Source organism: Eucalyptus grandis, chromosome 5 (genome assembly GCF_016545825.1).
Source record: "Eucalyptus grandis isolate ANBG69807.140 chromosome 5, ASM1654582v1, whole genome shotgun sequence".
Lineage (NCBI taxonomy): Eukaryota > Viridiplantae > Streptophyta > Magnoliopsida > Myrtales > Myrtaceae > Eucalyptus > Eucalyptus grandis.
Genome location: NC_052616.1, coordinates 21,996,526 through 22,010,222, shown reverse-complemented (window position 1 = coordinate 22,010,222; position 13,697 = coordinate 21,996,526). Strand labels below are relative to the sequence as shown.

The 13,697-nt window shown below is 41.3% G+C and overlaps 2 pseudogenes; both read left to right on the top strand.

Moving 5' to 3' along the window:
• The first annotated feature begins 3,520 nt into the window (after positions 1-3,520).
• On the top strand, positions 3,521-8,598 carry LOC120293377 (annotated as a pseudogene).
• Positions 8,599-9,472: 874 nt separating this feature from the next.
• LOC120293728 lies at positions 9,473-12,564 on the top strand (annotated as a pseudogene).
• Positions 12,565-13,697: the final 1,133 nt, after the last annotated feature.

Below are 13,697 nucleotides of genomic sequence, written 5' to 3'. Positions count from 1 at the left end.
CTCTTAGGCCACCACAACAACCTCCAGTCTAGCAACCAAGTACTCTCGTATTTTCACAAGTGAATCCCCGCCTTCCCTCATCAAGCACCTGCTCGGTGGTCTTGGGCCAAGTCACCCCAAAATCTAATTCAAAGAGTGAGATTTTCCCTCACATTTATAAATCGATTACCAGCCCATTTCCAAGGAATGCAAGACAACTTCACAACCTCCCCCTCACACATTGGGCTTGGGTCAAAACCGCAATAACCCATAACTCTCTCATGTAAGTGTTGAGTTCAAATTTGTAGGTAACCTAGCTTTGATACTACTTTTGGAAGCTCTTCAGCCTCTCCCATCTCAAAACTAGTTGAAATTGTGAGATTTTCCTCACATTTATAAACCAACCACTAACCTTTTTCATAATCGATGTGAGACAATTTCCCAGCAATTTTTCCCAAACACATCGGGTTTGAGTCAAAGCTGTATTAATCCATAACTCTCCTGTGTGACTATGGAGTTCAAAATAGCACCCCTGTTGCTTCACATCGCGTCGACGCAGACCTACGCTTGCGAAGATCCCGGCAGCCTCCTGGCGACCAGCTCCTGCTGTTGCGTCCTCAGCGACACTGAGGCCAACGCCCTTCCTTGTACAGCAACTCGCGTTCGTCAAGTCAACCTGTGCCTCACCCTCGAGCCTGATGGAGCGGTTAATATCACGCCGTCATCGCTGCACAATTACCAGGTCGTTTCTTCTCGATAAAACTCTAACATCCATCTCAATTTGTTCTGGATTCGTCCTTTAGTCTCCTCCTTGCTGCCTCTGATGAACTACGTATAAACTGCATGTCGTCTGCATGTCATAAAGGAAATAAAAGCCTTTCATGAATGTTTTTATCTTAGCATTATATAAGTTTTGGAATTTTATGTCATGATCTTATATTAATAAATAATAATAAAACAAAACTCGTACTTTAGATTTGTCATAATTAAGATCATCCAGACATTTACGTAATTGATTTTATGTTCAATATGTTTTACATAAACTTCCGTTGCCTTGGACGATAATGGTTTGTAGCTTTTGATCAGCTTAGCACAATAATATTTTTTCTCCTTTTGAGGTAATTTATTTTATCATGCTGATTATTAAGTGTTATCTTATTGATTGCGTATCTACATGCAACTATTTTTAAGATACAAAGAAAAAGATATTGAAATTGGATATAAGATTAATTTAGAATAATCAAATTCCGTATCCATGAACCTCTTGATTGGATTAATTAAACCCAAAAGTTGTAGACTTTGTCGTCACGTTGTTATTATTATTTTTTTTGGTCTTTAGAAAGTGTTTTACAAATTGCAATTGATAAATACCAGCCAATTAACGGATCTAATTGATTGTAAAAGGAAGATTTAACTCCACTCATGCATGAATGCCATTAGTGGAGGCTTTGGTCCCTTGACCGCAAGTTAGGGTTCACCCGTAGTCCACCACAACTCCCGTAATACCCTGACTTAAGCTGGACCTGACTGGTGGGTTGTCGCAGCCCTTCCGGCATAGTCGGGCGTGTTCTCATGTGAGCTAAGCTGAATCCTGTGATATAAAAAAAAGGGGAAGATTTGTACATATTAGACTCATCACCACTCTAATAGAAAATCGTTGGCCTGGACAAAACAGATACTTCACGAATTTAGATTAAGAAATCACCAAATTTATATATAATTTTGATTTCTTATGCACCTTGTAGGAGTGACATATTTGTTTTTTCTCAAGCTACACAAATTAACCATTGTTAATGAGGCATAATACCACAATTTCTGCTCATATTTGGTTGATCTCACCGTAATGAGGCCTTACTTGAAATGAAAGACACTTCAATGCATCAAATTTATAATTTTCCATCTGCGAAAGATTTATCAAAATAGTTCAATGAATTTTGCTTTATTCAATAACAAGCAAGTTCATACACATGATCATAAGATGATATGACCTTTTAAATCTAAATCACTCCACATAAGTGTCACGATATAATGTTAGATGTTGATGATAAAACATTGGACTATAAATAATAAAACAGGAAACCTCTCTTCAAGAGGATAGATGGCCTAAACATTTCTAGGAAAATAAGTTCATAACCCATGGGCCTTGTAACCCATCGAAGTTGAAGAATCAAAGAATTTGCCTTCTTCCAAGAGGATTCATGTCAAGTTCTGATAATTCTTTACTTTGCATCGAATCAAATCACATGCTTTGCCATTGCTATGCATATCGAGCTCATAAGTGAGAAGATATTCGGTCCATCGGAACCAAAGTCTTCTCCACATGAAAAAATGAGAGCTCTGTATCATCATGCATGGCGAGGTTAAGAAACGCTGGTGCCTCTCTTCAACCTGGCTGGCTGGCTGGCTGGCTATTATTCTTCATGCCGTTCGCCAGGTCATATTTAGTATGCAAAGATTGCAATATTGGCTTTTCAGGAAATAAATACAGGAAAAAAAAGAAAATATTGACATGTTAGGAAACAGAGTGAGTGATGGCTGATGAGAACATAAATGTAGGAGTCGATGGTTTAGATTAGCCATCTGTCGTTTTTCGTTTTAAAACCTTCTCTCCCTCTCTCTATCTCCAACTCTTGTCTCTTGATCTTCTCTCTCCTGCAATTGATCTGCAATGAGCTGAGTTTTTCCTGTCGTTGCTCCCCTCTAATTATATGATTTCTCAAGTGGGTTTGTTTTTAACTCGATCGGCTTCCGATTTCAGGTGATTTTTCTCCTATTTTTAGCCTTTTGTTAACGTGTTCTTCGTTATTCTAGGCATCCGGAAAATGTTTGAATTGTTTTTTGGATGAAAAGTTTGCACTTGTCTCTGCCAATTGCAGGTCAGGTTTGGCTGCATTCTTCCTGTTCTGATATCTATCCGGGTTTTCTTGAATATCAGAATGTTTATTTTGCGTGTGTATGTATTTCTGGAGAAGAACTGTGGTGAATTCGAGACAATGTTTGTGATTTCGGCTCCTCGACATGAAAATTTTAATCCATCTTCTAAGGCAAGAAACTGTCAAAAACTTGTACGTAATTGGCTATGTTAAATCAGTTTTCCTAGGATTTTCCAAACCCAATTGTTTATACAGAAGGGGTAAAAAGAGAAAAGAATCAATCTTGGCTATGCAAGAATATGAAATCCAATTCTTTTTCTAACATGATCTCTCTTTAAATTTCAAAGGATTAAGTTTTAGCGTTGTTGGTGATTCCGTATGTGATATGTCAAAATTCATAGGTAATGACTCAGCCGATTTAATGCCCATCGTGTCAACGCTAACGAAATTATCATACTTTGTTGTTAGGCCAAAGAAGAAGGAACTGGTTCTGGATTCTGCATGAGGAAGAATTTCAGAACACTGTCAAAGGTTCTTCATCACATTTTTTCTTTTTAGTTACTGAGTGGGACGTTACAGTGGGAAGCAACATGAGCAATCATATCAGTGTAGATAGCTTTGGTTAAGACATGTTGGACAGCAGTGTGAATGAGGTGAGGTAGCCAAGGATGGCGCGCGGTCGGATAAGGGCGAGGATCCGCTCGGAGCCACCTCTACACATTTGCATGCCTTCGCCTGGAGCACTGTTGAGGGAGATGAACCGCACCCTATCCAAGGCCCTGGATACTCAAGACGTGTGCATTGCAATGCATCGCATATGCATAAGAAGCAGCCTCTCAAATACTCCTCGAATTATATATCCACAACCAGGTACAATGTCATCACATTCCTGCCAAAAGCATTTTTCGAGCAATTCCGTTGCCAACATATACTTCCTTGTTGCTGCAATCTGCTCTCTCTTGAGTTCTCTCCGTTCTCGCCAACGAGCATGATTGCGCTCTGGCATTCGTTCTCGGGGTTAGTATGGCCAAGGAGGCCGTAGAAGATTGGCGCAGGTTTATTCAGGACTTAAAGGTTAATGCCCGCAAGGTTAGTGTTCATAAAGGAGGTGGCGTCTTGGTCGTAAGCAGTGGCGAAAGATTCGGGTGGGTGATGTTGTGAAAGTGGAGAAGGATAAATTTTTCCCCGCGGACTTGCTTCTGCTGTCGTCCGGTTATGAGGATGGCCTTGCTATGTAGAAACTATGAATTTAGATGGCGAGACGAACTTGAAGGTGAAGAGATCGCTGGAGGTCACTCTTACCCTTAGATAGTGATGAGAGTTTCAAAGATTTTGCTGGAGTGATCAGATGTGAAGACCCAAATCCTAGTCTTTACACTTTCGTGGGTAATTTGGAGTATGACAGGCATCCATCCCTTGGATCCGAGCCAGATCCTTCTTAGGGACTCAAAGCTGAGGAATACGGCTTACATTTATGGTGTGGTAGTTTTCGCTGGTCAGGACAGCAAGGTCATGCAAAACTCGACCAAGTCCCCTTCTAAGCGAAGCAGCGTTGAGAAGAAGATGGACCGCATCATTTATGTTCTGCTCGCTACTCTTCTTGCAGTCTCCATTATTAGTTCAATGGGTTTCTTTATACAGACAAAGTATCAAATGCCGGATTGGTGGTATTTAGAACCCCAAAGTCCTCAATCTTGTTATGACCCCGCCCAAGCGGCCACATCAGGTTCTGCCACTTTGTCACTGCTCTCATGCTGTATGGTTACTTAATACCCATCTCTCTGTACGTGTCCATTGAGGTGGTGAAGTTTTTACAAGCTATATTCATAAACCAAGACATCAACATGTACGATGAGGAGAGCGGAACTCCTGCTCAAGCGAGGACGTCCAATCTGAATGAGGAATTGGGCCAGGTTGATACGATTCTGTCCGATAAGACGGAACATTGACCTGCAATCAGATGGATTTCCTCAAGTGTTCCATTGCTGGTACAGCCTTTGGCGTGAGATCCAGCGAAGTTGAGATTGCCGCTGCTAAGCAGATGGCCATCGATCCCGCGGAGCAAGAATCAGTTGCTTCAAGTCGTCTCGGGGCATCAGAAATCGGATTGGAGAGAGTAGTTACTTTGGCGGATGAACAGGGTCCGAAACCAAGCATCAAGGGCTTTAGCTTTGAGGATAGTCGCCTTATGGGGGGGAACTGGATGAGGGAGTCCAATGCAGATATGATCTTACTGTTTTTACGAATATTAGCAGTTTGTCATGCGGCGATTCCTGAGGTAAATGAAGAGACTGGCGATATTACCTATGAAGCTGAGTCACCAGATGAAATAGCATTTCTTGTTGCAGCAAGAGAATTCGGGTTTGAGTTTGTCAGAAGAACTCAATCAAGCGTATTTGTCCGTGAGAGATATCCTTCCTCAGGAAATCCAGTTGAAAGGTAAAAATTCTGCTGAAATATCTAGCAACTCGGTTTTGTCCAAGTTCTGTTGCATTCATAGAGTGTTTGGTTACCAACCGCTGGAATATTTTCAGGGAATATAAGATTCTTAATCTCTTGGACTTCACTAGTAAAAGAAAGCGAATGTCGGTGATTGTGCGGGATGAACATGAGCAGATTATGCTAATGTGCAAAGGCGCTGACAGGTGAGGCTCATTGCGGTACACTTCTTCTGATGCATATGTGGGAATATTACCTGGTTAATCAATGGCAATATCATTTTCACATTTTTCAACCAGAGAGGATCAATGCTCCACAGCCATAGATAGATACACCATTTTCTTCTCAAAATAGAGGATAATTTGGCATTGAGACCTACTATTATTTTGTGTCTTTACATTGTTTTCTCAAGATCATTTGGCGCTACCTAGTTCTGCTTATGATTAATTTCATTCGTTTGATCCCTAATCTTCCTACCCTTAACTCTGCAGCATCATTTTTGAACGTTTAGCTAAGAATGGAAGAACATGAGGAAAGTACTACGAGACACTTGAATGAGTATGGAGAGGCCGGGTTGCGTACGCTGGCGCTTGCTTATAAACCACTCGACGAGGCTGAATATACAGCTTGAACAATGAGTTTGTCAAAGCAAAGACTTCGATCGGGTCAACCGAGAGGCGATGCTTGAGAAAGTATCTGATGTGATGGAGAGGGAATTGATTCTCGTAGGTGCTACAGCTGTAGAGGACAAACTACAGAAAGGGGTATAATAGAAGAGTCCTCTTGAAATTTACAAGTATAATAGATCGGTGTAGTTCAGCAAACTCAATTCTTACCTTCTAATATTTTTATAGGTACCTCAGTGCATCGATAAGCTTGCCCAAGCAGGCCTTAAGATCTGGGTTCTTACTGGAGATAAGATGGAGACTGCAATCAACATCGGGTAAGTTGAAGATTAAGAAGACTTCTCTCCTTAGTTTACCTTTTCGGAGCTTTTACGTGGTTAATTTCATTCTTCATTTGAAAACTATGCATCCAGAAGATTATGAATGGTTGTTTTTAACTTCTTTTGAATGCAGATTTGCTTGCAGTCTGCTGAGGCAGGGATGAAGCAGATTTGCATATCGGCAATGAACTCCGACGCGAACCCAGATGTGAAAAAGGTATTTGTGCTTTGAGAAAGAGTCAGAGAAATTGATTTCAGGAAAATGATTTTCATTCGAGGGTAGACTTCGTTGTTTTTGTCACCCATCAGGCCGTGAAGGAAGACATTTCGATGCAAATTACCAATGCCTCCCAAATGATCAAGCTTGAAAAGGATCCGCACGCTGCATTTGCATTGATTATTGATGGTAAAAGTCTCACTTATGCTTTAGAAGATGACATGAAGCATCAGTTCTCAGATTAGCAGTTGATTGCGCACAGTCATATGCTGTCGGTTCTCCGAAACAGAAAGCACTGGTACGTTTCCTATCTTTTCCAATGATTGGAATTTTCTGTTCATGTTTTTCTATTTTCAAGAATAAGGTAGATGTGATTATCACATGCGAAATAGTTTCCGTCTGTACTTCAAGTATTCAAATATTGGTGGCAGGTGACAAGGTTGGTGAAAGAAGGAACTGGAAAACGACTTTAGCAATTGGTGATGGTGCCAATGATGTTGGAATGATTCAGGAAGCCGATATTGGAGTAGGGATTAGTGGGGTCGAAGGTATGCAGGTTAGTGACTATTTTTGCATTATACTTTTTCGATTCCTAAATCTGTTTTCTCAATTCGTGAGAGAGAGAGAGAGAGAGATGCTTTCCTCAGTGTTTCTCCTTCACAACTTGTCCTGTCGTGTTGCCATCTTCAAGATATCACTCGGAAGGTACTGTCCTTGTGGATGTTATGTTGAACTTACGGCCAAAAATGTTGCAGGCAGTCATAGTGATTTTGCTATCGCCCAGTTTCGGTTCCTGGAAAGACTTTTAGTGGTCCATGGGCACTGGTGCTACAAGAGGATCACTAATATGGTACTTGAGCTTTTTCGCGCCCATTCTCTCGTCTTCCACTGAATATACCGTGCTTGTACCCAAAAGGAAAGTCACCCCACACGCACAATGGCGCATGAAGCTGTTAGTTTCACCTGTTCCTATTTTCATCTTTTGACTGGAACTGTCATCTGTCCAGATATGCTATTTCTTCTACAAAAACATTGCATTCGGCTTGACTTTCTTCTACTTCGAGGCTGTCACGGGCTTCTCAGGGCAATCCATATATGACGATTGGTACATGATACTCTTCAATGTCTTTGTCACATCAATTCTGTCATCTCGCTCGGCGTGTTTGAGCAAGACGTCTCCTCTGAAATCTGCTTACAGGTTCGTCTATCAAAAGCATGATGAAAATTCCTAGTGCTGTTATCCATGACTTTATGCAGATCTCTTTGCTAATGCGTATATTGTCCGCTTCTAGTTTCCGGCTCTGTATCAGCAAGGGCCTAGAAATCTGTTCTTCAACTGGTACAAGATACCGGAATGATGTTCAACGGCCTAATTGCTTCGGTAATCATCTTCTCGTTCAACGTCCTCCTCTTCGCCGAGCAAGCGTTCCGCAGAGGAGGGGCAGACTGCCGACATGGCGGTCGTGGGGACCACCATGTTCACTTGCATAGTTTGGGTGGTGAACTGCCAGATCGCGCTCTCGATGAGCCACTTCACCTGGTTCCAGCACATCTTCATATGGGGCAGCGTCGCCTTCTGGTACTTGTCCCTCTTCATCTACGGCATGCTTTCCCGATGTACACGGGCAACGTCTACCAAATCCTCGTCGAAGTCCTAGGCCCGTCGATCAGCTACTGGTGGATCATCCTCGTGGTCACGGTCACCTGCAACCTGTTCTACTTCGTCCACATATCCATCGAGCGGTGTTTCTTCCCGATGGACCACCACATCATCCAGGAGATCAAGTACTCCAGGAAGGACGTCGAGGACAGGCACATGTGGACCCGGGAGCGGTCGAAGGCGAGGCAGAAGACCAAGATCGGCTTCACGGCCCGTGTCGAGGCGAAGATCAGAATTTGAGAGGAAGCTGCAGAAGAAGCAGTCGATCCTCATAACGAATAATGCAGCAGCATCCCCCAGATCACGACGAGAGGAAAGACCATAGATCAAGCAGGCAGCAATCGGCATCCTCGGACTGTTCATCCTCCGGTTCGGCTCGATCGAATTACCTGCATTACGCACGGTTCATGTAAAACCGAAGATGCCGGTTCGATGAGGAAACACAAGTGATAGGGAAAAATCAATAGATATCATATTGTATAGGCAGGCACATTTTTGAATCTGCTGCATAATTTCTTGAACAATGCGGACGATTCTACATCGATTTGCATTTGAAAGAAAGGTCGAATCTACCCCTCTTGGCAAAGCATATTCAATTGAATGTCTCAACAAAATAGAAGTTGATTTTTGCTTTCAAGGAGTCGTCTTGAAATGCTTTTGAATGCTCTAGCAAATTATTTGATCTTAAAACTAAATTATACATATGTCAATTCATCTTCAACTTTTTAGAATTTATTAATGTAACTATCAATCTTTCATAAAATTTCAATGTTATCTCTCTCTCAATTATTGTCGGGAATCACTGATGTGGTGTTCAATCATCCTCTCATCGACCGTTTCATGTGTATGGGCATCTCTATCTTAGAACTCATATCGATAAGTAGTTAACCAAAATAGATATACTAAAATTTTGGGTGATTTAGAACTACGCTAACAAAATTATTTTTGAGTCAAAGTATATCGACAAAATTAGAAAATTTAAAATTGAATCGGCAGAACTGATTAAATTCTACAAAAACAATTAAAATTCTAGAAAATTTGAAAACTGAAAAGAAAGGGGGTTTGAAAGCGATAAGAATGAATGGCAACGTTTTAGACAAACAAGAAAAAAGTTGAAAAAGGAGGGAGAGAGAGAGAGAGAGACACCCACACCCACTTTCTCTCTCTAGCGTCTTTGTCCTCTCCTCCTGGCGCCTTTGATGGAGAGATAGAATTTCATTCAGCGGTCGCCTCTCCCGCACGCAGCGTTAGGGTTTTCCGGCTGCCGATCGCCGCCGCCGCCTCCGCCTCCGCCTCCGCCTCTCCATGTGGAGCCCCGCGTCGGCAACAAGTTCCGCCTGGCCGCAAGATCGGCAGCGATGTCTGGCGAGATTTCCTCGGTCCCTTCCTCCCTCCTCTTGAATTTTTTTTTGCTTTTGTTTTTTTGGGGCTTCTCCTCGAGCTGCTGCGGTTTTCCGCGTTCCTCTGATTTGCTCCGTTTCGATCTTCTTATTGTCTTTCTTTGCGGTGACGGCGTTTTAGTGACTCAGGGATTTCGTTGACTTGGCAGGGACTATGTGCAGACGAACGAGGTGCGATCAAGCTCGTGAGTGTTCCTTCATCCCTAGCGTTGCCTTTTTCGCTGTGGGTATTGTGCGATTTTTGCTTCCAATTGGTGTGATTTTGTGGTTACTCAGTTTCAAGTCGTTTGATAGTACTCTTTGGAAATTTGAGCTGTGCAAGTTAACTTGGGAATGGTCGCAATTTGTTTTTTTTTTTTTTTTTTTGCTGTGCGTGTTTGGGTCGTGTGGTGAAACTGATATTGTGTTCTCTCCGGCTGTTGAGGACTTTGTTCACGATAGGAGTTGATAGTCGACATGGGCAGTATAATTGGTTCAAACCTTAATTAAAGTGTTCTATATGATGGATAATTGAATACTGTTTATGGCTTTTTGCCTTTCCTTTTCAAAGAAAGCCGGCTGAGCAATTTTGCGTTTGTATTCCTTGATGCGTGAACCGGTCCGCGTGTGTTGCTGAAGTTGTTTTCTTTCTGTGTTTCTTCTGACGATTTGCATCTTCTTGGCATTTTTTCTTTTTCAGGAACCTGTCAAGACTAAGCATCCTCAATTGTTATACGAAGCGAAGTTGTATAAAATTCTTCAAGGAGGAAGTAAGACGTCTCCTGCATCCTGGGTATTTTATGCTAATTCTGTGATGTGTGCTCTGGGTTGTTGCCTAACTGCTGATGTCTGATTGTGGTAGCTGGCATTCCAAATGTGAGATGGTTTGGTGCTGAAGGAGATTACAACGTCCTCGTGATGGACTTACTGGGGCCTAGTCTTGAAGATCTGTTTAACTTTGCAGTAGAAAACTGTCTCTCAAGACTGTTCTCATGCTGCAGATCAGATGGTAAGTGGAGTTGTTTTCTCTGTAGTGTGCGGAAGTGATTATGTGCTTTATTAATCCCCTTCGTGTCTTTGCTATCTCTATTCATTTCAGATCAATCGGATTGAATTTGTTCACCGAAATCATTTCTTCCCATTCGAGATATAAAGCCAGACAATTTCCTTATGGGTTTGGGGAGGCGTGCTAATCAGGTTGCCATTGGTACTCTTCATTTGCAATGATAATTTGTGTTTTCTGGGTTACTCATGGATGACTGGCATGCAGGTTTACGTAATCGATTTCGGTTTAGCAAAGAAGTATAGAGACACATCAACCCATCAACATATTCCCTACAGGTTGGCTTCATTTAATTTCCAAAAGTGCAGTTTAAGGATCTATGTGTTTCATCTATTATTTTCTTTTTACCGGTGCAAGTGCCAATATTGTTCTAAGCAATATGGACCTGAAATTGCTGTCATCTTATATTGTGTTAGATTGCTTGTCCTGTAAGACCATGATTGGTAATTCATATGTGTGATCTTATTTATTCTATCCATGGTCACTTAGAGGCAATACTGGCCTATAGATCCCAGGCTCCAGGGTGAATACTACCTCTTTAGTGAAGGGGTGAAACTGCCTACTTGACTTCCATGCAGGCCCAAATGTGCAGGAGCCTCATCTCATGTATTTAGACGCACATTTTAGTAAGGGGAAGAAACATTTGCACTCAGCTTCTGTTTTAAGTCATGGGCATGGCTTTTATGGCAGCATAGTCAGAGAATGTCCTGGAAAATATATGTTGCCTTGTTTCAAGATTAGAAAAAGGTTTAGTTTGATTCTTCTTTTCTTTTCTGAGTACTTTGGTGAGGCATTTGCATTTACAATTGGTTCTTATGTATGCTTGGTGAGGCTTTAAGGGTCTCCTATTGCTTATCTATTTTGTATGATTATGTCTCATATTAAATGCCTGGCTCTCCTGCTAGATCCCCTGGAGGGGAACAAAAGAGAAACAATTTTGGGCCCATTGTGAGGCCTATATCGATGCCAACTTTCACTTAGTGGTACCTATACGGACCTGTATATGTGAAACAACTCTGAGATGGGAATTATAGTTATTAATATTTGTACTCAATTACCTGATGCTAGTGCCACTTCTAATGCGTGATAAATGGTTTGTAGGGAAAACAAAAATTTGACGGGAATGAGGATATGCGAGCATGAATACTCACCTGGGCATTGGTAGGCCTAGTGCATGCTCATTTGTACTGCTATCTCATGCTTGTTAGTTTGGCATGCTGGCACTTTTTATCCTGGGTATCTTCATGTTGTGCGAAGAACAAAGCCGCAGGGATGATTTAAAACTCCTGGTTTGTCTTAATGTGCTCTGAGAGGAAGTGGACTCATCGCTGCCTATAGCTCTTCTTATTGTTCATATTCTTTGATTATTCCTTAGCAATGGCCCTATCCATCCTGCAGCCTTCCTGCAGGGACTTAAAGCAGGAAATCAAGAACAGAAGTATGAGAAAATCAGTGAAAAGTTTCAACTTCTATTGAGGTAAAATTACTGCTACATAGAAATCTAGAGTTATGTCTTGAGTAAACCTCCTAAATAAAAATGTCAAAACAAGGAAGTATCATTTCTACAGTGAGTTGATGGGGATAATTTGCTCATCTGTAGGCCTTATGCCGGCTATTCATCAGAATTTGCATCGTACTTCCATTATTGTCGGTCATTGAGGTTCGATGACAAACCAGATTATACTTATTTGAAGAACTTTTCCGAGACCTTTTCATCCGTGAAGGTTTGAACTTCCTCTGCTTCTGATAGTCTTGTCAATTTGTTAAATTGCACTGAATGTAGTTTAACAAATAATGGGGACAAGTTAATATTTCCTGTATCATTGGGTGATTTGTATCTAGTGCTTTTTTGTGCTTTAGGTTTTCAGTTTGATTATGTTTTCGACTGGACCATTTTGATATCAACAATCACAGATTACTGCAGCTCCCCTCGTCCTATTGTAAGCAACTTTTCTTTGTTTTATTGGGGTATTAATAGGCAGTATACTGGGGTTTTACACCATTTTGACATTTTATGGGGTTCTGTGCTGGACCAAGTTTGTTGGAACACCACTGCTGTCAATGTAAGCAATTAGGTAGTTCTCCATGCACTGACAACACCTGCTGGCAGGTGCAGTCTGCCAATTATGCGCCGTATTTGGGATTGCTGCTTGTCAGCTTGTGTACTTTGCTGCAGGTGGTGAAGATAATAGACCTGTTGGTTGGTCTTCAGCAGAGCCTTCTCGCAGGATGCATTCCGGACCAATAGTGACATCTGATTTTATCTAAACAAAAGAATCCAGCTGCAATGAGCACGCTATCTCTAGAGATGCCATGGTTTGTAACTTCTTCTGTGCATTCTTTCATTATTTTGCTTACATGCCCTTATATCAAAAGAATAGAATATACTTGTGAAAATGGGATGCGGTACAACACCATATCATGACTCACAGAATATTTTGAGTGGAAACACTCGTGTTTTTAAGCGTCTACCATATGGAATATGTCTGTTGGTGACACCCTACAGCTGGATTCATGACCATGATGCAGTTGATTGTGACACATGAGGAGATCTGAAAGAGACTTGATTGTTGTAAGACAATGTTTTCAAACAGATGTTTGATGACAAACTAAGTTTACATGGAATGTGGTGCTGTTGTCATGCATATGCTAACTTTCAAAGTCTGTATTTTACAATTTGTTCGATTTACTAGACTGCAACTTTGCCGTGTTTATCATGGACTTGGAACTTCTTGTATGATGCATCATGATTTTCAATTGGTTGGAAAAGGTGATGCAGCTAGTGAGTGATTTCCAGAGGCTTATGCTTGGTGCAGATTGTTTTTCATGTGAAGCTATAGATTTTCCTGTTTACCTGACATATTGCTTATGTAGTATAGTGTTTCATTTAATGATAATGTCCTTGCTTGTATGCATAGCTGTCGGGACATTTTGAATGTTCACAGAGTGGTGGATTCTGTATATGATCACTGTGACTTTAGATATACTTATGTTCATGATTTTGCTTCTATTAAACATATATATAGTTGCTTTTTAGCTACCATCAGTATTATCTGTGCTTTTCTTCAAAGAGAGAGATTCTTGCAAGCAGCATAAAATATTACTGAATTATTTTTCATCCCCTACACATGCCGAGGCTGT